The 25,792-nt window shown below is 39.6% G+C and overlaps 1 pseudogene across 1 annotated transcript; it reads right to left on the bottom strand.

Annotated features, from left to right (window-relative positions):
• Positions 1-24,492: 24,492 nt before the first annotated feature.
• Positions 24,493-25,017, bottom strand: LOC308337497 (ATP synthase F(0) complex subunit C2, mitochondrial-like; annotated as a pseudogene). The gene has a single exon. The product of its transcript is annotated as an ATP synthase F(0) complex subunit C2, mitochondrial-like (transcript).
• Between the last annotated feature and the right edge of the window lie 775 nt (positions 25,018-25,792).

Genomic DNA, 25,792 nt, shown 5'->3' with positions numbered 1-25,792 from the left:
GACATAGAACCACTATTAGAAGCTACAGCTTAAAACAACAAAGAAAAAACAAACAAGCAAACAAGGTCAGGAACCAGAAGTACAAAATAGACAAGGCCAGCCAAAGACAGACTGGTCTGCTCAAGAAGTAGCTTCTTAGCATTAAATCACTGCAGGTATTTGAGCACAGGTTAAGGACTATTTTGTAGTATTAATGCCTTCCAATCTGTAGAGAAATGCAAGCATATTAGACACAAATTTCTTTAACTTCATATCCAAATACCTACGAATTTCCCCAACTTCGGAGGATGAGGTTCCCATTCCCTTGTTTTGAGAAAATTCACTGATCAGTATCGTTCCTTGTCTTCCAGGATTCTTTGTGACATCCATCATGTATTTTCAAATTCTCCTTTTAGTTACCTTTTCCCTATAAAAGCTAAACACACTCTAAGAACTGCCTATTGTAAAAAAAAAAACAAAACAAAACATAAAACAAGACTTCTTGGACTACATGGCTCCTTGAAATTGTTGTTCTCCTCTCATCTTTTGTTTCATAGCCAATGTCCTCAAAAGAATGTATCTTGTTGGGCGCCTGGGTGGCTCAGTCAGTTAAGTGCCTGTCTTGGGTTGGGGTCATGATCCTAGCATCCTGGGATCAAGCTCTGCGATGGGCTCCCTGTACAGGGAGAACGTGCTTCTCCCTTTGCCCCTCCCTACTGCTCTCTCTCTCTCCCAAAAATAAATAAATAAAATCTTTTTAAAAAAGAATAGATATTTTGGGGGAGCCTGCATGGTGCAGTAAGTTAAGTGTCTGGCTCTGGTTTTGGCTCAGGTCATGATCTCAGGGTCATGAGATCGAGTCCAGCATTGGGCTCCCATGGTCAATGTGAGTTTATCTGTCCGTCTCCTCCCTCTTCCCCTGTCACGCCCCAGCTCTCTCTCTCTCTCTCTCAGATAAATCTTTTTTAAAAAGAATATATATTTTTAAGTAAGCTCTACACCCAAGGTGGGGCCTGAACTCGCAACCCTGAAACTGAGTCACATGCTCTACAGACTGAGCCAGATGAGCACCCTTCAAAAAAAATACTTTAAAAATGATACATCAACTTCCTCAGCACAATTTGGTTTTAAAACATTATTATGAAATATTTTATTTGCAAAAAAGGAATATTTTATTTGCATAAAAGCCTACAAAAATGATAAAATATACACTACAAAAAAATAATAAAATATACATGCCTATACCCATCAACGAGCTAAGAGATAAACTATCAGCCAGTTGAAGTGTGCTATGGGTAGCAGCCTAATCAAATGGCTTTTCTCCTCCCACCCTGCAGGGCCAACCTCTATCCTAATTAAGGTGTTGATGATTGCCAAAAACAAAGTCTTTACCTTGTACAAAAGAAGTAAAATACATAGTACAAAGTCTGGAAAGGTTGTAGGAGATGGACATTACCTGTTTCTTTCTGAAAGAAAATACTCTTTCTGAATGTTTTATTGCAATTGCCAGTAAGGCCACCAAAGTATTTGTGTGTCCTCGTGTGGTAGTTAAGAATAGATTTTAACTAAGGAGTCAATTTCTTTAATGGTTTCTTTGTCCAGGGTTTCTGACACTTCACTTTCTCACTTTATGGAATCTTGGATCTCTCCCTTGGACAACACTTAACTTATACATGTTTTTCCCGTAGCCCTACTATTAGGCCTAAAGATGTTTCTAGATTATTCTTCCACCCACTTCCCTAAAACACCCAATTTTGAATCAGATATTTTTAGGATATGCCACCCACTCTTCCTTCCCATGGCAGTAATCTACATCTCCCTGGGCAGCCACACTCACTGACATGCACTCAACACTATTATTGTCATGAATAGTGATTATTTCATCAACATCATCTTCTCCCACTCCTTCAAGAGTCATTCTCATCTTAATTAGTGACAAATCTATGCATACCGTGCTCAAGTACAAACATTTTGGTATCATCCTTCGTTCCTTTTTCCCTCTCGTTCTCTACCTCCCCCATGTCCGAACACCTTGTTGGCTTTATCTTGTATTTATATCCCATCATTTGTAACTTCCACAATGCTATCACCCTGGTCCACCACACGGCCATCTCTTGCCCGGATTTCTTCTGTAGTCTGTATTTCTATAATAACCTCTTTTTAAAATTCTCCCTGCTTTTTTCCTTGCCAAACAATGGTATAGGCCCAAGCAGCTTGAAAGAGAACAGAAAAAAAGAAAGCTAAATTATGATTGGCAGAACCAGGAAACCCCTCAAGTAGAATATGACATCTCGGCTCCAATATCTCAGCTCCACAGTCTCCTCATTGTGACTTCGAGGAAGTTACTTAATCTCTCAATGCTTGCCTCCTCATCTATAAAATATGGATAATAGTAAGATCTACTTTGCAGGGTCATTCTGAGTATTGCATAAATTAATGTATGTAAAGTGGGTAGAAGAGTTCCTGACACATTGACACATAGCAATTATCATGTACTCGTTAGATAGTATTATGGGATGAGCAATGAAATACCAGTAGATTATATATAGGTTTTACATATACACACACACACACACACACACACACATAATCTATTAATAGATAATATTATATTATATTATATTATTATATTATAATATTATGGGATGAGCAATGAAATACCAGTAGATTATATATAGGTTTTATATACACACACACACACACACACACACATAATCTATTAATAGATAATATATAATCTCGATTATATATATAATCTCGATTATATATATAATCTATATATTATATATATAATAATATATATTATTATTATATAATTATATAGATTGTATATAATATATATAATTGAGATTATATATATATTATATATATATATAGTATATTCATTTAAATTTTTCAAAAGATCCTTATTACATAAAGAAAACCATCCCTGTATATAATCTAAGATTATATATAGATTATATATAGATATATATAAGATTATATATATTGTATATAATCTAAGATTATATACAGGGATGGTTTTCTTTATGTAATAAGGATCTTTTGAAAAATTTAAATGAATATACAACAAAACCTTGCTATATTTCATCTCTATAATTTACAATCAGTGAGAATTTTGATTGAGGCTGTATTTATATTTATCTTTTGTGATAAATGAAAAGTGTTTCTTACAATATAAAATTACATACTCTACAGTTTGTATAGAAGTTATTCTGTTCAGGGGCACCTGGGTGGCTCAGTGGCTTAAAGCCTCTGCCTTCGGCTCAGGTCATGACCCCAGGGTCCCAGGATCGAGCCCCGATTGAGCCCCGATCGAGCCTGCTTCCCCCTCTCTCTCTGCCTGCCTCTCTGCCTACTTGTGATCTCTGTCTGTCAAATAAATAAATAAAATCTTAAAAAAAAGAAGTTATTCTGTTCAATTCATTCAGTATATTGAATAGTTAATTATATTTCTGTTACCCTAATGATAATTACATACTCTAAGTATTAATGCATAAGCTTTATAGAAAGAAGAGAGACTTTCTCAACTGTTAATTTTATTAAAGTTTGGGAATAGCATAAAACTGTTTAAATAGAAAACAGCTGCTATGGCATTTTACTATGTATGTTAAGAACAGCTTGAGTAGAAGTAGGTTTGTGACATCTTGTTTCTTCCCTTCTTATTATATTCATTACCATCTAAAACAATTTTCAATACATTAATTTACTAAATAACATATTTTCAGTTCCCCTCTCCCAAGAGAATGTAATGTCCCTCAATGCTCTTATTCTCCAATTTATGCTCAGCACCTACAACAGCACCTGGAATTTATAGAAACTCAATAAATACCTATTGGAAGACACTATGAATGGATGCATAGGTACATGCAGGAACCAATAACCCTGAAATTCAGGTGAAGCAGGGGGAAGATTGAGGGCCTTGGTAACAATGAGCTTAATGCAACTCATCGAAAGCAATGGGTCCAATGATTCTAAGTCCAATATTAATATAAAGTCAGGACTGTTTTTACCTTAGGATATGGGACTCATCCAGACTCATGTCTCACCTGAAACATATATCATGGATCAAGGAAATACTTTTCAACATTACACCTATCCTTTCTAAAAGACCTTATGTCTCTAAAACACTTTTTAAAAATATTTTATTTATTTATTTGAGAGAGCAAGAACGAGAGAGAGAAAGAGCACAAGTAGGGTGAGGGTCAGAGGGAGAAGGAGACTCCCAGCTGAGCAGGGAGCGTGATGTGGGACTTGATCCCAAGACTCTGGGATCATAACCTGAGCTGAAGGCAGATGCTTAATGACTGAGCCACCCAGACACCCTCTAATTTTTTTTTTATTTATGCCTAGGGCAGGATTATTTCCACAAAACAGCAAACCACTGAACCATTTCCATGCTTAAAAGTAACATTTCAGAAGAATAGTTCATATCGATTGTTAGAAAATTTGGTATGTTGGGACACCTGGGTGGCTCAGTCTGTTAAGTGACCAACTGTTGGTTTCAGCTCAAGTTGTGGGGTCAAATTCTGCATCGGGCTCCCTACTCGGCAGGGAGTCTGCTTGAGATTCTCTCTCTTCCTCTGCCCCTCCTCCTCCACAGTGGCACTTGCTCTCTCTTGCTCTCTCTCTCTAAAAATAAATAAATAAATCTTTAAACAAAGAAAATTTAATTTAAGAAATGTTAAAACATTTCTTAGCATAGATGGATGGCTTCTGAAGTAATATTTTCGAAATGCTTCTTTTTTTTTTTAGAAACAAGTCTTTTTTCTTAAAGATTTATTTGCTTGTTTTAGAAAGAGAGAGAGACAGAGTACATGAATATGGGGAGCGGCAGTCTTTAAGCAGACTCCCTGCTGAACATGGCGGGAGGGGGAGGGGCCGGGGGAGGCTCATGGGGGCCTTGATCTTACAACGCATGAACTCATGAGCTGAGCCAAAACCAGGAATCAGTCACTCAACTGACTGAGCCACCCAGGCTCAACATAAAGTCACCCCAAAACAAATCTTGATATTCAGCAATTTTACTCAGTGATGCCTTCTATATACAAATACACATATACAATTCCAGAAAATGGTAATAAAAAAGGATTTATTTGTAGATGAGCTTATACAGCAAGATATACTGAGCTATTATCCAGTTATTTAAGATTGATTAGGTATTAGAAAAACACAATGAAAAATGGTGAGGAAGTAAATAAGAAAAAAGAAAAAATGAAAGATACAACGCTTCATTCAATTTCAGAATACATTAAAGATGTTATTTAAAAGAAGAGGAATAAGAAAGAAGTGATATTATTTAGAGGGGGCTTTTTGAAAGAGATATTTAGCTCTATGTAGGAGTATGTCCTGTAGTATACATCAGAAGAATTCTGTTTAATGCCATTACCATTTTCTCAAATATTGGCCCACTTCTCACTGCCACAAATTAATTTCTGCTTTTACCATTGGTGAAAAGTTTGAATAAGAGGAAACTGCAATGTAAATTGGTTTTCAGTGAAGGGAGTCAGACAAATAGGAAACATAGTGTGAAACAATAAACATTAATTGACAAAGGCCTTTAATTGACTGAATTCATCAAGAGATAACAAGAAGACATTTTTTCCTTTTTCAAATTAATGAGTATATTCTATTCCTATTTGTTATTATATATAAATAATGAATGTTTCTAGCAAAAATTATCAAAGTGCTATATTTAAATGCCTAGCATCTTTATGAATATTGAATATCTTATTATATATCATTGTTATTCATTGTTGATCAAAATGCCATAAATTTACATACATCATGTTCTCAACTTTACAAAATTAAGTAGAGAACAAGAAAAATTCATTCTCTAAAATCTACTCCAGAATTAACTAACTCTATATTTTCTGTTAATACATTTAAAAATACCAGCATAGGAGGCTGAAAAGAAGTATGGTCAAATCATTTTTGTTTAATGTGTAAATAAGAAAAAGAAAACTTACTTTTTATTCTTCCAGTAAATTAAGAGGACTTTGATTGAATCCATTGGCAATGGTGCCATATAGAAAAGGATCAACCTAAAATTTAGAGAATAATAAAAAATTCAAAGCACTAAAGATGAAAATAAAATTTGTTTTGACAGGGCGTATAAAGTAAACAAAAGCATGAGCACTGTATTAACGAAAAGTCATAAGGATTATACACTTTGATCTTCTACCACTGCTAACAAGACTGAGCCAAAAAGGGAGCACACTGATACATATGGAAAAAGTATATATAAATGACCAAAACATGTATTTTAAAGCACCTAGCAAATGCAAACCCTGTGAAATTATCTGCCAGATTCAGTATCAAATTTACAAGTCAATATTAATTTAATTTATAAAGATAAGTGACATTGTCTTAAAAATATTTAATCTCCAGGGGCACCTGGCCGGCTGAGTCAGTAAAGTATGTGGTTCTTGACCTCAGGGTCATAAGCTAGAGCCCCACATTGGTCACAGAGTAGTTTACTTTAAAAAGTGTTTTTAAAAATCTAATCTTTAATGTGTATGAGTCCAAAATAGCTTGGCCATTTCCTTGAAACAGTAAACATACACCTACTATAGGTTTCAGCAATTTCACTTCTGACTGTATGCCCAAAAGAACTGCAACATACATTCACACAGAAACTCACACATGAATGTTCACAGCAGCATTATTTAAAATGACTCCAGAGCAGAAACAACTCAAATGCCCATCAAAAGATAAGCGGATACAATAGCCAAACTATGGAAAGAACCTAGATGTCCATCAACAGATGAATGCATAAAGAAGAAGTGGTATATATATACAATGGAATACTATGCAGCCATCAAAAGAAATGAAATCTTGCCATTTGCGATGACGTGGATGGAACTAGAGGGTATTATGCTTAGCGAAATAAGTAAATCGGAGAAAGACAACTATCATATGATCTCCCTGATATGAGGAAGTGGAGATGCAACGTGGGGGGTTTAGGGAGTAGGGAAGGAAAAAAATGAAACAAGATGGGATTGGGAAGGAGACAAACCATAAGAGACTCTTAGTCTTACAAAACAAACTGAGGGTTGCCGGGGGGAGGGGGACAGGGAGAGGATGGTTGGGTTATGGACACTGGGGAGGGTATGTGCTATGGTGAGTGCTATGAATTGTGTAAGCCTGATGAATTACAGAACTGTACCCCTAAGCTAAATAATACATTATATGTTAATAAAAAAATTTAAAAAATTAAAAAATAAAAACAAATTTTAAAAAAAGATAAGTGGATAGATAAAATGTGGTATATCCATACAACAGAACAGTATTCTGCAGTAAGAATGGAATTACATACTGATGCATGCTACAATATGGATCAATCTTGAAAATACTTATTAGTGAAATAAGTGAGTCAAAAAGACCCACATCCTAAAACAAAATAAAACATTGGGGCGCCTGGGTGGCTCAGTGGGTTAAGCCTCTGCTTTCAGCTCAGGTCATGATCCCAGGGTCCTAGGATCGAGCCCCGCATCGGGCCCTCTGCTCACCAGGGAGCCTGCTTCCTCCTCTTTCTCTCTGCCTGCCTCTCTGCCTGCTTGTGATCTCTCTCTGTCAAATAAATAAATAAAATCTTTTAAAATAAATAAATAAATAAATAAATAAAACAAAACAAAGCAACCCCCCCAAAACCCCACATTTTCTGTGATTCCATTAATACAGTAGCAGTTAGTCTACAGCTGGATGAATGGCGAGATGGGATAATTGTTAAGAGGTATGGGTTTGTTTTTTTTTTTGGTGATGATGAAAATATTCTGGAATTAAATTGTGGTAATGGTTGCACAACTCTGTAAAATGCATTAAAAACCTCTGAGTTGTACACTTTAAAATGGTGAATTTATCCTCAGTAATAATAATTTAGTAGCCATTCATTGACAAAAGTGCCTTTATGGGAACCTGGGGATCCAGGTAGGAAGTTGTGAATCCCTGGTGGAGTTCAAGACCAAGGAAAGCCATTTGAGAAGGCAGGCCCACCCCCAGGTGGCTGATGTGCTGATGTGGTCCTGGCTACAGATCCAGAACCAGCTCCGTACCTGTTGTGGGTTCAGCCCCATTTGTCCTTGGTTCTGCCAACAGCACCATACACCAAGGAACCTACGAGGAGTCACATCCGTCGGTTTCTCAGGTAAAAGGCCCACAGACCTGGTCCTGGCCGTGGACATTTAAGTGGCCTATGACTCAGCTCCAGCCTGGGAGCCCTTGGAGGTAAGTTAGCCAAACTTGGTCTAACTGTAGGTGATAAAACAGCTCTGTAACTAGGCTCTAGCCCATCCCAGCGGCAGGCCATAAGGTGACCCAGGGTCCTGGCAGGAGACAATCCTGTCTGTGCCACCGGAGATCCTAACAGTGCCCTATACCCACCTTCAGCTCCTTCTAGCAGCAGTCTACAGACATCCGGTGGTTGTGTCCCTGGAGATCCTATTTTTAATGGCCCTATAACTAGGCCACAGCCCCTTCCAGCCATAGTCTGCAAAAAAAATTCTCCCTGCCCAGGGACTCACCCAGCGACCCAGGAAAAGCACACCCAGGGAACTTGCAGGAGCCTCTCCCATCTATACAACTGGTAACAGGCTCATTGTCTGAGGACCCAACTGTGAATGCTGAAGCTGACCCTTGTCCTAGTACCACCCTACCAAACAAGATCCCGTAGGCCATTCCATCTACCCAAAAACAGATAGGTCTTTGCCTGCCAGAACCACTAACAATAAGCCTGCCAACCACAGATTCAACTGTAGGCCCAACAACAGCCTTATGATCTGGCTCCAGCCCAGGAAAACTGTGATTCCAGAGGTAATACCATCTACTTGGGGGTGCAACAGTAGAAGGGATATACCTGCTATATACCTATACTATATATAGAGTAATCAAGATAATGTGGCATTGGGGTGCATGGGTGACTCAGGCAGCTGAGTGTCTGCCTTTGGCTCAGGTCATGATCTCAGGGTCCTAGGATCAAGCCCCGTGTTGGGCTCCTTGCTCAGTGGGGAGTCTCCTTGCTCCTCTGCCCCTCACCTGCTTAAGCTCTCACTCTCTCTCAAATAAATACATTTTTAAAATCTTTTAAAAAAAGACAATGTGGCATTGGCAAAAGAATAGAGAAATAGATCAATGGAACCAAATAGAGTCCAGAAATAGGACCACATCAGTATAGTCAACTAACCCTTGACAAAGGAGAAAAAGCAACACAATGGAGCAAAGACAGTCTTTTCAACAAATAGTGCAGAAACAACTGGACATCCACGTGCAAAACATGAATCTAGACATAGAATTTATTCCCTTCACAAAACTTAACTCAGAATTGGTCACAGACTTAAACGCAGAACACAAAATTATATAACTTCTACAGGATAACATAGAAGAAAACCTAGATGACCTTGGGCATGGCAATGATTTTCAGATACAACACCAAAGGCACAATCCATGAAATAAGAATTGATAAGCTAGACCTCACTAAAATTAAAATTTTCTGCTGAGAAGAAGACACTGTCAACAGAAAATGGCAAGCTGGGGCACCTGGGTGGCTCAGTGGGTTAAAGCCTCTGCCTTCGGCTCGGGTCATGATCTCAGGGTCCTGGGATCAAGCCCCACATCGGGCTCTCTGCTCAGTAGGGAGCCTGCTTCCCCCTCTCTCTCTGCCCGCCTCTCTGCCTACTTGTGATTTCTCTCTGTCAAATAAATAAATAAAGAGCTTAAAAAAAAAAAGAAAATGACAAGCTAGAGACTGGGGAGAAAATATTTTCACAAGACATATCTGATAAAGAACATTATCTAAAATATACTAAGAACTCTTAAAACTCAATAAGAAAGTACACAACCCAATTTAAAAAGGGACCAATGACTGTAACAGGTGCCTCACTGAAAAAGATATGCAAATGGCAAATAAGTACATGAAAACCTGTATCACATCATATATCATCAAATATTACCAGGGAAATGCAAATTTAAACCATGAGATACCACCAGCCATATCCCTATTAAATGACTAAAACCTGGAACACTGACTACAGCCAATACTGACAAGGATGTGGAACCACAAAAATTCTCTTTCATTGCTGGTGGGAATGCAAAATGGCCCAGACACTTTGGAAGACAGTTTGGCAGTTTCTTACAAAACTAGACACACATTTATCATTTGATCCAGCAATTCTGCTCCTTGGTATTTACCCAAAGGAGCTGAAAACTTATGTCTGCATTAAAAACCTACACACAGATGTTTAAGTAGCTTTATTCATAACTGCCAAAACTTGGAAGCAACCAAGATGTCCTTCAGTAGGTGAATGGATAAACAATCTGTGGTCCATCCAGACAATGCATTATTATTAAGCAGTAAAAAGAAATAAGCTTATCAAGCCATGAAAAGGCAAGGTATCTTAAGTGCATATTACTATGTGAAAAAGCCACACACTGTGGGATTCCAAATATATGACATTCTGGAAAAGGTAAAACTGAGACCATAAAAAGATTAGTGGTTGCCACAGGTTGCAACCTTCAATCTTTGAAGATTGTCAGGGTAGGATAATCCATCTACTCTGTGTGATATTCTAATGGTAGATGTCATGTCATTATCAATCTGTCCAAACCCACAGAATGCACAATACCACTAGCAAAACCTAATGTCAGTTGTGGACTCTGGGGGATAATGATATGCCATTGTAGAGCATCCAATTGCAATAAACGTAGCACTCCAGTGAGGAGGTTGATAATGGGAGAGGCAATGCATGTGTGGGGACAGAGGGTATATAGGAAATGTCCATACCTTCTGCTTCATTTTGCTGTGAACCTAAAACTCTCTTCTAAAAAATAAAATCTCAGCAGTGTCTGGGTGGCTCAGTGGGTTAGCACCTGCCTTTGGCTCAGATCATGATTCCAGGGTCCTGGAATCGAGCCCTGTGTCGGGCTCCCTGCTCAGTGGGGCTCTGCTTCTCCCCCTCCCTCTGTGTGTGCTCTCTGTCACTATCTCTGTCTCTCTCTTTCAAATAAATAAAATCTTCTAAAAAGATAAAAAGTAAAGTCCCTTATCAAAACTAAGGGAAAACATAGCCATGGCAAATGGTATGCATCCTGACCATTCAAAATGTAACTGGGAAGTGAGCACCAACGCAACTGTTACTATATCCTTAAGGGCACTGTGTTCTTGGCCGCATGATAAAAGGACTCAAAAACAAGAATAAGAGGGAATTTCCTCATCATGATAAAAAACAACAACAACAACAACATTGTATTAGTTTGCTAAGGCTGCCTTAACAAAGTACTGTAAACTGAGTAGCTTAAACCACAGAAACTTGGTGTCTCCAGTTCTGGAGGCCAGAAGTCCAAGATCAAGATGTTCTAGAATTGGTTCTCTCTCTCTCTCTCTCACTCTCTCGTTGTTGTTGTTTAGAAACCTTTTTATCATTGGAGCATTATATCTTTTTCAGAACAAGTATAATTTACAGAAATTACACAAGGCAACTTTTTATCACGTATCAATATTTTGCAATGTTTTGTTCAATTGAAATGTTATTTCATTTGTAAAAACCACCTCTGGTTACAAAAAATAATCAAAAACCTACACATACAATATATTAGTACATATAAATAAGTGATGTGTAAGTAATTTAAAAATAAACGAATGCAAACTATAAGTCAGAGTGATAAGTGCTCTGAAGAAAACCAAAGCAGAGTAACGAGGATAGGAGCTTCTACAAGGACCATTATTTTTCATGAGGTGGATAAAGTCTCTCTGATAAAATATTTGATAAGAGACCTCAATACACTGATAGTTTAATCTTTGCAAATATTCCAAGGAAAAGCATTCCAGATAAAAATAAATGTAATGCAAAATCTTTGGGAAAGGAAATCGGTAGGCAAGTTTGAGGAATAGGAAGGAGGCCATTGCAGCGGGAGTGAAATGAACAAGAGGGACAGTGGCAAGAGATAAGGTCAGAGAGGTCAGCGAGGGCCAGATACCATGACACCATGAGAATGTACCATGAGATACTACGAGAACACGGTGAGGACATCAGGGTTTGTTCTGAATGAGACAGGAAGCTGTTGGAGAATTGAAAGTAAAGATGTGGCATGAGCTGTTTTATATTTTCAAAGGATTACTTTCTCTGTTCTGTGGGATGAGAATAGGAGAAACTGCTGTTGGGTGGTCACCACACATCCTATAGATAAGTGGTTATCTAGACAAGGATGTCAGTGGTGTAGCTGGTGAGAAGTGATCAGAATCCAGATTTATTCTGAATGTATAGGTGGTAAAATATGTCTGATTTATTATGAGGTGTGAGAGCATGAGGGGAACCAAGAAATGACACCAATATTTTCCTGCCTAAGCACCTGGAAACTTGGAGTTGATATTTAATGAGCTAGAGAGGGCTTACAGAAGTAACTGGAAGCTTAGTTTTGGATACAAGTTTGAGATGCCAGTTAGACATCTATGTTGACATGTAGAATAGACCTTTGTACATAAATATCTGGATTCAGGAGAGAACTCGGGTGATAGATGCACACATTTTGGAGACCTAAGTTCATAGATATAATTTCAAACATAGGAGTAAAACTATTTCAAGAAGGTGGGAAAAAGCAATTGCATAAAACAGACCTAGCAAACCAGGTCTAGAGGTTATTTCTCCCAGTATATACAACTACCCTATGGTGAAAAACAAACAAATGCATTCTTTCATCGATAACCCCAAAGCTATCATGTAGCAAATTCCAGTAGGTGCATTATGCCTACTGTCATGATTCTGACCAAACAGAAAGGGTATGAAAAATGGGATCAACCTGTTTCAGTAGGAATCATCTTCTATAGCTTCCCCTTCCATAGGGCTGACCTGTAGGCTTCATGGTGAACTATCAACCAGAGGAGTAAATTGTCACCAGTCAGCCAATAGACTTTTGCTTTGCTAGATGACCTGGTTATAATAATATTTAGATAGAACTTACTATCTTTCACACACTATTTTAATCACTTCATGCCAAATAACTCAATCCCTCTATAGCCTACCTTTAGGATAGGTACTACTTGGCTCAAATATATGAAGTTGCTGAACATAATATTTTAGAGATTTAAGAAGACCTGAGCACGGAAAGGTTAAGTTAAATACCTAGTACACACAAAACAGCCATTACACCAACACCTAGCTCCAGAGTTCATACACTTTTCCATTGTTCTTTTCATTGTTTGAGCCTTGATGTTCACTGTCCTGTGACCATCCTAACCTCCACATTCATTACAAACCTTTTCCCCTACCTTCAAGTTTCCTGAATAGGAGTAAATGTCATATTTTCAGGTCATGTTACTCAAGGGGAGCAAAATTTGCCACTACAGAGGTGCCTGGGTGGCTCAGTGGGTTAAGCCTCTGCTTTTGGCTCAGGTTATGATCTCAGGGTCCTGGGATCAAGCCCCACATGGGGCTCTCTGCTCAGCAGGGAGTCTGCTTCTCCCTCTCTCTCTCTGCCTGTCTCGCTGCCTACTTGTGATCCCTCTCTGTCAAATAAATAGATAAAATCTTTAAAAAAAATTGCCACTACAAAACATTCCCCTTTGGCATAAGGATTATTTTAGGTTGACTAATATTTTTTTTTGAAGTAGGCTCCATTGGCATAAGGATTATTTTAGGTTGGCTAATATTTTTTTTTTGAAGTAGGCTCCACTCCCAGTGCAGAGTCCAGCATGGGGCTTGGACTCATTACTATGAGATCAAGATCTGAGCTGAGAACAAGAGTTGGATGCTCAACTGACCGAGCCACCCAGGTGCCCAAGACTGTTTTTTTTTAAAAGATTTATTTATTTACTTGACAGAGAGAGAGGGAAAGAGAGAAAGAACACGGGGAGGAGCAGAGGGTGGAGACAAGCAGACTCCCTGCTGAGAACAGAGCCTGATGCAGGGCACATTCCCAGGACCCTGAGATCATGACCTGAGCCAAAGTCAAGAATGAGATGCTTAACCAACTGAGCCACTCAGGTACCCCCAGGCTGGTTATTTTTAAAAAGCAGACACAGGGGACACTCAGAAAACCAAGTAGAAGTTAACCTTTTGTAAAAGACATGTGCGTGTCTAAGGGAAATCTCCATTTGTAAGGCTGTCTCCCTCTCTGCACTAGGAAGAAGAGGATGACTGTAAATCTCTGGAAACTGTCATCAATGGAGAACACAACAACTTAAATCTGTTCAACAACTGTACTCTTGTTTATTGGGCTTTTTCTGATAACTTCTCATAACTGCTCCCTTTCATTTATCTTTGGTTGGAGATGGTATTTAAAGTGATGGCTTGGGCAAATTCAAGGAGTTAGTCAGTTTTCCTGGGTCTCTCCCATGTATGTACAGGAGGTACACATGTTATTAAACTTTACTCTGTTTTTCCTGCATTAATCTGCCTTTTATTATCATGGGGGAGGAGTCTCATTCAAGAACCTAGAAGGGTAGAAGGAAAATTATTTTCTCCCTACACTACCAGGACAAATGCCAAGTATTTAGTAACACGTAAAATTTTGGAAAACTTCAGAGAAAAATCCTACATCTAAATCACGGTGAGAATTCTCCAGGGAAAATCTGGTTCCCTGAATTATGTGTCTCCTTGGACATGAATGCATTATTACTGTTTACTATATCAATTTTCAGAATGGAAATATTTCTATTGGATTCATTTTCTACTCATAATTATGTTTGACTATTTTGTTTCTTGTAACATTTCAATTTCTTTTTTCTGTTGGCATTGAGTGAGATAACTCCGGCATTTAGAACAAAAACTATGTGTTCATTTTATTATCCTAGATTGATTCTGCAAATGTCTATTTATAGTTAGGTCATGTTTCAATCGCTTTGAAGCCATGCTTGTGTTTCAGGCTGTCTATCTCATGGAAACTTTTTAAAAAACGCTTTCTATTTATTGCTCCTTTTGCCATTATTCCATAGGAAACAATGAACTTAAGGGAGCTGGCTAACAAGTCTAATCCACTCATTAAGTTCCATTACCTAGGCAGACAGTGTAACTGATTATCGGAGATGACAATTTTAATGCTTCTTAACAACCTGGCAGCTTTCAAATACAGAAGCCAAGGGAGAAAGTTAACTGAAAAGTTAACTATATGTCAGAGGGATAATAAAGAAAACAATAACTCACATTAATTCACTTTAGGAAACACTTGAGCTCAGATGACTATTACTGAAATTGATTCATTTTTAATAAAGCTACCATTTATTAATCATTTACTGGGTGACAGGTTCTTTATTAACGTCTTCTCATTTAATCTTAAAAATAACTCTGCTAGGTAGCTATTATCCTCCAGTCACAATGAAAGTGAAAACAGTAATTTGGAAGGATATATACACCCCTACGTTTATTGCAGCATTATTTACAATAGCTAAGATACAGAAGCATCTTCAGAGTCCATTAATAGAGGAATGGATAAGGACGATGTGGTACACTTATACAATGGAATAGTACACAACCATAAAAAGGATGAGATCATGCCATTTTTGACAACGTGGTAGATCTCGAAGATACTATGCTGAGTGAAATGAGTCAGACTAAGAATGTCAAATACCATAGGATTTCACTCACATATGGAATCTTTAAAAAAGTGAATAAACAAACAAAAAGCAGAATCAGACTTGTAAACACAGAGAACAAACTAATGGTTGCTAGAGGGGAGGTGGGTAGGAGACGGGCAAAATGGGTGAAAGGCAGTGGGAGATAAAGGCTTCCTGTTATGAAAAGAATAAGTCATGGGAATGAAAGGCACAGCATAAGGAGTATCGTCAATGGTATTGTCACGGAGACGTACAGAGACAGATGGAAGCTACGCTTGTCGTGAAATAGGATAATGTTTAAACTTGTGGAATCACTATGCTGTACACCTGAAACTAATGTAACACTGTGTGTCAACTACACTTAAGTAAAAAATCAATTTAAAAAATGAGAAAACTGAGGCTCAGAGAAGTTAACACTCTCAAGAGTACACAGCTAGGGGCACCTGGGTGGCCCAGTCGGTTAAGTGTCTGACTCTTGGTTTCAGCTCAGGTCACGATCTCAGGGCAATGGGATCAGGCCCTATATTGGTCTCTGCTCATCCGTCTCCCTCTGGTCCTCTCCTGGCTCTCTCTCTCTCTCTCTCAAATAAATAAATAAAATCCTAAAAAATGAAAACCCAGCAAGAATACACAGCTAAATAAGAGGTGACCTGTTATCCTCACCTTTTTATGACTTTTTATGACTAATCAGACTAATATGACTAATCGGTGAGGCCTTCACTACCACTCTCTTTAAATTTGTGACCACTACCCCTCAGCACACCTTTTCCCTTCCACTGATTTATTTTTATCCACAGAACTTATTAGCATCGAAATTGCTATAATTTATTCATTTATTCCATTTGTTATCTGTCTCCCTTCTCTACAAGGTCAGGTCCAGGAGGTTAGGGATTTCTGTCAATTTGGTGTGTCAAGTACAGCGCCTGACACACAGAAGGCTCTAAAATATTCACTGAGTCTGTGGAACAGGAACCCATGAACCGGAAGGGAAATGAGGGGCAGTAAAAGTCAGTCTGTATATTTAATTACCATCTTCTTAGACATATTGGATTTTAAACGTGGGGGGAGTGGTAGTTATTGCCCTGAACATTAATATATAAACATAAGGAATTATTTTCATTTTTCCATCCTCTGGACACTTCCTTCGCCTATTGAATCAGCTACCCTAACATGGTAAAAACAGTATTACTTCCTAACCCTGGAGCAGAGAGCCTTCTTTCACAAACATGTTTTAGAGAATAAAGAGGGAAGAAAAATAGTGTCTGTTCTTTGATAACTACCAAAAAGTCAGAGAGAAGGGGGATGCTCTGTCTTTCCTGGGATACATTTACAGGGATTATTTGATTTTGAGGCAAACGTAATAAAGGATCACAGAAACATCCTACACATTGGCCTAACTGCAAGGCCCAAGCACATGCTTCCACAAAGCATAGGATATTGGGTTAACATATTAGGAAAGACAAATAACATTTTCTCAATGACACACTTATTATAAAGAGAATGAAATCCAGCAATTGAAATCAGGATCCAAGCAAAGACGGAGTTCCTTTCTTGACCACCATGCTGCCCTCCTGCCCTTACAAGGCTTTGCCAAAAGAACACTAAATGTTTGCCTTGCACATGGATCCAGGAGTGTGATACAGTGAACCAGATTTGGTAACTGTCCTGACCGATAGCGGCCCATGAAAGAGCCTTCACCAATGAGTTCGCCAGAAATACATTTTGTCAGAAATAAATCAAAAGGGCAAAATACAATAATAAAAGGTCATAGTTACCATAACAGAAGATTTAGACTCAGAAGTCTTCCCTCTAAGGTGACATGGTCAGGAAAAGACAAATCAAATACAAACACAGGGGTCATCCTTGGAACAGAAAATGAACTCATTTTTCTGAGGTAGAACAGAGAGGGTTAGGGGGCATTTTGGGGTGGGAAATAAGGAATTTGACAGTCCACATCCATATGATTTCATCCCCTTTGGAAGTGGCTGAGGACATCATTTGGTGAAAAGCTAAGGAAGAACAGGTTTCTGGCTATTCCCTTCGCCTCTTTCCTCATGTGTAATAAGCAGTCGATGACTTCGCCACGCCTCACTCCCAGGCTTTTTATGAGGCTCGAAGACCGTACTGCCTAACGAATTTTATTAACAGGTTAATTAGTATTTCACATGAAGGTCATGGATGGTCTATTCTCTAGGAGTAGCAGAGGAAATATTGAATGTCTCAAAAGGGTGATTCCTCATTCAACGACCGTAGACTCCCAGTGTGGAGGCAGGCAGGTCCCAGGACCCTGCACGACAGACATGCACGTTCAAGAGAGGATCTGAGCCCTCTGCCCAGGCACCATCATCACTCCATCTCTAGAAATTTGGGGGAGGATGAATACCCAGTAAAGGGCTGGTGGCCGCCACCTGCAGAGAAGCTGTCTTGTCCCTGTGGGGACGGTTGGTTGTGCTACAGATGGGGCAGGATATGCCTTAGCAGGCAGGGCTAAGGGGCATGGAGTCCTTGCCTGCCACTCACCCAGAACTCGTCTCTCGGGTGTCATGAAAGCTGAATGGGGCTTAACAAACAAGAAGAAGGTCTGGTAGGTGTGAAGTGCAAATAAAATAGCCACTAGCTATTTTTAGACTGAAGTTATATTTGAGAAAACACCGATCCCTCTTTTGTTTTTGCAAATAATCTGCTTCATCCGGCCAAGGTTGAAACCTGTGCTTAAGTCACATAAGAACAACTAAAAAGGAAAGAGATGCTTTTGTGCACCATTTCGATTTCCTGAGGAAGGAAGGTGCAGTGTAGTGAGAAACTATTTTAGAAAGAGCAATCATTGGTTAAAATAGGTTCCAAAGTCTACTTTTTACTTTCTTTCTCCTGATGTTTTTAGAGAAGACTATTGAGGGCATCTGGAAGATTCACTACACACTTTGCAGCACAGATGTTGGAGTCTAATGTGTTAGTCCATTTCATAAATTCTCCGGACTCTGCTCTAAGATGTATCCCAGCATTATTCTCAGGATTTTTTACTTGTCTTTTCCTTTGGACTTATAGTTTCTTGAGGTCAAGGCTCATATAGACTAAGTGCTTGATGAATCAAATAAAACTGAGAGAGGGGCCATTAGATTAACCAGAAGTAAAGGAAAACCAGAAAGTAGTGTCAAGCCTGGATCAGTTCATGACAAAGGGAAGGAGGAGTGAAAATGGATCCATATAAAGGGATCCCACATGGAAACAAACAAACAAACAAACAAAGAGAAGTCATTGTTTAGTGGTACTTAGTACAAAGGCAGGCACAATTCCTCCTCTTATTGGGTATCCAGTATAGAGTATAAAACAGGCATTTACATGGCCCCTTAAAATAATGATCCTTCTATTAAAGACTAAGAAGAAATTCATGGGGCCATATGAATTTTAAGCAGAAGGACTTGGCCCAGTCACAAGAATGAGGGATGTCTTCACAGAGAAATTTTTTTCAGCAGAAAATCGACAGAGTTGAGTTGTAGCCGACCAGTTGATGAGATCCATGAGACGGGGGATGAGGAACCAAGGAACGTTTCCCCAAAACTTAAAATCATGGTGTGGGAAAGCACGAGAGGGCTGCAAACAAAACTCCGAAGATACCCCTGAGAAGTAGCCTGATCGACAAGGAAGTCGTGGTGCGAGCTCGAAGTGCACACATAGTCCCTGGCAAGCTGTTTCACTGCTCTTATCAGCACAACCAAGGGGCAGCCTGTTGGCCAAGAGTGTGGATTCCAGACTCACCATGAGCGTCAGACTTTGCCGAAGTCACTTAACCCTTCCTCCTCCGTTGCTATGCGCACGACATATGTTACTACCTCACGAGCACGTAGACCAGTGCCTGGAACATTCTAAATACTGAGTAAAGGTTAGCTGTTGCTATTTTTGCTACCATTATTAGCTTCTATGTTAAAAGCCAAAGATTACATTAGGATTAAGTTAGTGATGGTGTTAAAAAGCGCTTACAAATTTGTCCACAGAAAACTGTCTTGCATGTTGCTTGTATGTACGAGGAAGGAGCTTCAGTGCGCAGAGATCCTAGTGCCATGAGATGCAAAAGAAAACTTCCCGGTAGAGACAGAGAGCTGAGTGGTGATTGCCAGGGACTTGGGGACAGGGAAATGTCCGAAGTGCCAAGTACTATGGTAAGAAGTGTCTCCCCAGCAACAGATAAAGTGAGAGCAAATGAAAGAAAACATAGGCTGAGTAGCTTGGGGGTTCTCCGGAGACGCGGGAAAATGTTTGAGAGGGGGGTCTGGGTGGTTTAGTCGTTAAGTGTCTGCCTTTGGCTCAGGTCATGATCCCAGGGTCCTGGGATCCAGCCCAGCATCGAGCTCCCCGCCCGGCGGAAAGCCTGCTTCTCCCTCTCCCACTCCCCTGCTTGTGTCCCTTTCCCCACTGTCTCTCTCTCTGTCAAATCAATAAATAAAATCTTAAAAAAAAAAAGAAAGATGTTTGAGAATATATGTGCACATTTGGAAGTAGGATGGAAGGACAGATCTCCCGAGAAGGGAGTCAAGGACATACTAGAGGCAAGTTTCAGGACACCTGACAGTGCTCACCCTTCTTCTCCAACTAAGAAATCCACATGTCCCTAGCAGGTTGCAGGACACAATCAACCAGTTTTTCACACTTTTAAAGAAAACTGAATGTATGCGACATGGGAGGTTAGTTGATTTAAAGGCCCAGTGAAGGAGTGAGTCACTGAACCTGGTGACCCAAACCCCACATTCCGTCCAGGCAAAGGTCGTTGGAATGTTTCAGGATGTGGGTTACCCATAAGAAAGATCCAGAAAAGGGAAGTTGAAGGTAACACACGTTGCCCAAGGTGCTAAGAGTGAAATAATGGAGCAGATGCTTTACCTTGTCAAGTGGACCACACGAGTAAGAAGCCTAATGGAGGGAAACGGGAAACCTGGAAGAACACCTGAAGCACCCATGAGGCAAAAAGGTTTAAATTAATGCTGGACACAGAAAGCACATGTAGCTGATCACCAGGACAATGGCAAATAAGAATTTTCCTCCTGCCTTTATTTCTTCTTGCTCCTTGTACTCCAGCCATGGAAAAGTCAGAAATACGGTTGGCAAGATGGAAGAAAAAGAATAGAAGCCGGAGATGGGAAAAGCCCCAAGAAAGCTACTGCTCCTGCTTGCCCCAACTTCAGGCTTCCTTTTGCGGCGTGGCAGAATTTGGGGGAGGGTAAAAGTCCGACTGAAAAGATAATTCAACGGGTGCCTGGGTGGCTCAGTGGGTTAAAGCCTCTGCCTTCGGCTCGGGTCATGATCTCAGGGTCCTGGGATCAAGCCCCACATCGGGCTCTCTGCTCAGCGGGGAGCCTGCTCACCCCTCTCTCTCTGCCTGCCTCTCTGCCTACTTGTGATCTCTGTCTGTCAAGTAAATAAATAAATAATATTTTTAAAAAAATAAATAAAAATAGATGATTCAAGAAATAGCAATTATATTTGGCAGGCCATTGCAATTTAATTATTTTAGAGAGAGGGAGAGAGTGTGCAAGCGAGCATAAGCGGGAGGGGGAGAGAGAATCTCAAGCAGACTCCAGGCTGAGCGTGGAGCCCAACCTGGGGCTCGACCTCATGACCCTGAGATCATAACCTGAGCCGAAACCAAGAGTCAGATGCTACCCAGGTGCCCTAGGGCAGGACTTTGTAATTCTTAAACTGAGAGTGGTTCTGCTCATTTGGTTTGGTTTTAGTTGAAGTGATCAAGAGACTGTATTATGTAGGAATGACCAGAAAAACTCTGCCCGAATTGTAATCCATGGCAGGGGAAGCACCAAGGCCAGAGAAAAGATTTAAAAGAACAGTGGGAAGAACAAAATAGTTCCTTTCTTTTTTTTTTTTAGATTTATTTATTTATTTTTTTGACAGACAAATCACAAGTAGACAGAGAGGCAGGCAGAGAGAGACAGAGGAGGAGGCAAGCTCCCTGCCGAGCAGAGAGCCCGATGCAGGGCTCGATCCCAGGACCCTGAGATCATGACCTGAGCCGAAGGCAGAAGCTTTAACCCACTGAGCCACCCAGGTGCCCCTAAAATAGTTCCTTTCTAAGCACGTCCTATGAGTTTTGTTTTCTTATTATAATAGCTATACATACATTCTATATACTAGTTTGGGGAGGGTGGTTACTAAAATATTAAGAAATATGGGTAATCATAAAAGCTAACCAGATGGTCTACTGGCAGAAAATTCAACCTACTTTTTAGAAATGAGTACAAATATGTGAAGGTCTGGTAACAAAAACATTTTTAAACATCATTGAAATTGCCCTCGCTGCAATGAACAACTTACGGGAGACATTTCTATGAAGTGACTATCGTAAGGACCTATTTAGCCAGAGCGACTCCATCTTGGGTAAATAGCCATTTTGTTGTTTGTGCAGTAAACTTAAATTGACTCCCCCCCCACCCCCCCGAGAAACTTACTTAGAAACAAGTCCAGGAAACCAGTAAAATGTAGCCGGCTAGTTTCTGATAACGGAGCCCAGAATACAAGGACGAGTCAGGCCAGATAGACATCTAATCAGTACGAAGTACTATTTGTAACAATGAGAAGGTCTTGCCCAAACCTAAATGACTCCATCTTGGGAAGGACGACGATCTTATTGTTCACACGAATATGTTAACTGACTAAGCCTTCCCAGAAAGTACTGTTTGTAACTGTCCTAGTATGGAGTAATCTTGAATAACACGCCACCAGACCGGATGAAACTAGCCAATCAACAAGAGACACACAAACCCGGTGGGTTGAGGTACCAAAATATGGGTTACAGTTTTACCCAATAAAAGGTAGCCTGTAAGATTGGGAGGGGTTGCTCTCTTTGGAGACGGCCCTGGCCAGTTAGTCTGACTTCTAATGCTTGGCATAAAATAAAGCTTTAAATAACTTTCACTTTGTCTCAGTCTCGTGTCGTTTAGTAATGGACCTAAAAACTATGCCAAGGCATTCCAGAATTATCTGAATATTTTCCTTATATTCTTTAACCTGTTTTTCATAATCTACATTTTCTCCAAAGATTCATTGTCCCTAACCTCAATTCTGTAACCAGCTGAGGAAAGAGAAAATGACAGTAGCAAAATTATATTCATCCGTGTACAACCAAACACAAGCTTCCTCTAACAGAGCTAAATGTTCGAGCACTTGTGGACTCAGCATTCTTAACTCCTTTGGAAAACTGGAATTTGGTGCAAACAAATGCAAAGTTTATAATGGGGCAAAAGCAACATAGTTTAGGGGTAGCTCCCTGTGAACAGGAAATGTTGGAATGATTCCTGCTTTTGGGATATATGAAGAAATTAGGCCTAGATCAAAGCATGGAAAGAGGATATACACGGAAGTCTTCCAAAGTTTTTAATACAGCAGTTAATCTATCATTTATAATATAAGGGGCATTACCTAAAGCCCCTTAGACAGAGATTCCTGTGACAAATTTCTCTCAGAAATGAAAACTAAAACTAAGCCCATTCAGGAAAAAAAAAAAAAACTAACATTATTTCTCCTAGTAACAATTATAGATTTCTGGAACCTATTTCATTTCCAAATTGGCCCTGGTCTCTAAAAAGCATGATTTCCTCATTCAGGAATTCTGGGCCTTGTTTTTATCCTCTCCTCTCATTACCTCTTGGTTTCTGTCTCTCTCCTTGTGTTGAGTACTCCTGATTGTACTCTGTATTATCATGGTATCTGATATCATCTGAAGTCCCAATTTGGAAATAGGCAAGACAAGCATACATCAATCAACAAAGGAGGAAGTGGTCACTTTAGGTGTGATCTGGGGAACACAGAATAATCAATTCAGTGTGTAAAAATATATTAGGAAGACTTCTCTAGAATTCTCACTGGCTCCAAATATCTCATTGGCCTACTGTCATCCATTTTCTAATTTCTCTTTAATGAACGATTCCTTTGGAATATCAGATTAGCCAACAGTGCTCTGTTGTTCATTTACAAAGCATTACTTTTGTTAAACATATATAAAAACTGAGGCCTCAAAAGATGAGGAATGTGTCTGGAGACCCTAGCATCAGCCCACAGGAGCCTCCCGCACCCAGCCCAGCACTGCATCCCAGCCAAAGCAACACTGGATATTCACATGCAAAAGAATGAAAAGTGGACCCCGGCTTGCATCACTCACAAAAATTAATAGTAAATTAGTAAATATATTAAAGACTGAAATGTGAGACCTGAAAGTATAAAACTAGAAGAAAAGAACAGAAAAGCTCTTTGACACTGATCTTGGCAAAGATTTTTTGGACACACCAAAACCAAAAATAAACAAGTAGGACTACATCAAACTAAAAAGCTTTTGCATAGTAAAAGAAACAATCAACAAAATGAAAATCTACAGAATAGGATAAAATATTTGCAACTCATGTATCTGATAAGGGGTTAATATCAAAATTTACATGGAATTCATATCGTTCAATACTAAAAAAACAAATAATCTGATTTAAAATTAGGCAGAGGAACTGAGTAGACATTTTTCCAAACAAGGCATACAAATGGCTAATAAGAACATGAAAAGGTGCTCAACATTATTTATCATCAGGGAAATGCAAATCCAAAACACAGTGAGAGATGACCTCAACTTGTTAAAAGGGCTATCATCAAAAAACAAGAGATAACCAGTGTTGGCCAGGATATACAGAAAAGAAACCCCTGTGCAGTTGGTGGGAATGCAGATTGATAGAGCCACAGTGAAAAAGAGTATAAGGATTCCTAAAAAAATAAAAAATAGAACCATCGTATGATCCATTAATCTCCCTTTTGAGTATATATACATAGGAAATGAAATCAGTATCTCTACACCTATTTTTTTTCTTATGAATATAGTATTTATTTGTCTTCCCTCTGTCAAACCCCGAGCCAGCCACTTTCCCTAGGCTGCCTGGGGAGGTATAGGAAAAGGAACACACAGGGCACAAGGAACACAGGAGAAAGACCTATGGGAGGTGGAGACGGCTCCCTCCCATGGCAAAGAGGATGTAAAAGGCCACCAGCAGCCACAAGAGCCCCATGGCCTCCGGGAAGGCAAAGCCCAGAATGGCGTGGGAGAAGAGCTGTTGCTTCAGAAAGGAGTTACTGGTATAATCAACAATGAGGCTCCCAAACACAGTCCCAATTCCAGCCCCAGAGCCAGCCACCCCTCATTGAGCCTCAGCCTCAATGAACATGGCCGCTGCTTCAATGGCCCATGAAATGGCACTGATCGGAACCTGTGGTAGGAATAAGTGACGTCAGGGGATGTGGGGTTGCCAAACTGTTGAGGCTCGCACCTGTCAGTGTCTTGGGTGGTTTTAGCAGACTGCAGTGTTTGGCTTAACAGCTGACAGGTGCTCCCAGCCAAGAAGGGGGGTGGAGACAAATGTTGCACAGGTGTACAATTTCAGGGGATGAGGGGCTGTGGCAGGAGAGCTGCTCCCAGGGCAAAGAGACACAGAGTGAGATATCTGCACTTCTGTGTTCATCACAGCATTGTTCACAATAGCCAAGACTTGAAAACAACCTAAGTGTCTGTTGACAGATGAATGGATAAAGGTGCGATATATAGAGGAGGGAAATCCTACCATTTGCAACAACATGGATGAGTCCTGAGTGCCCTATGCTGAGTGAAGTAAGTCCGGCAGAGAAAGACAAATGCTGTATGATCTCACCCATATGTGGAATCAAAAAAAGTTGAACTCAGAGTAAATTGGTGGTTGCTAGGAGTTGGTGGGTGAGGGAAATGGGGAAATGTTGATGAACGTCTGGGTGGCTCAGCTGGTTAAGCGTCCGTCTCTTGATTTCAGCTGGAGGATCTCCGGGTCTTGAGATCGAGCCCCACATCAGGCTCCACGTTCAGCTCAGAGGCTGCTTGAGGTTCTCTCTCTCTCTCTCTCCCTCAACTCCTCCCCCAATTTGTGCTAAATAAATAATTAAATAAAATCTTTCCTTTTAAATGGGGAAATGTTGATCAAAGTATACAAACATTCAGTTGTAAGATAAATAAGTTCTAAAAATCTTATGTACAGCATAGTGACTATAGTTGATACTGTATTGTATACTTGAAATTTGCTAAGAGAACACATCTTAAGTATTCTCAACACAAAAATAAAATGGTAACTATGTGAGGTGATGGATGTAGTAATCATTTCATAATATATATATACACACAGACACACACACATATACATACACACATATGTCAAATCATCCCACTGCACACCTTAAGATTCCACAATGTTATTTGTAAAATATATATCA

The sequence above is a fragment of the Martes martes genome (assembly GCF_963455335.1).
Source record: "Martes martes genome assembly, chromosome: X".
Lineage (NCBI taxonomy): Eukaryota > Metazoa > Chordata > Mammalia > Carnivora > Mustelidae > Martes > Martes martes.
The sequence above is the reverse complement of the archived record's forward strand: the minus strand, read 5'-3'. Positions and strand labels throughout refer to the sequence as shown.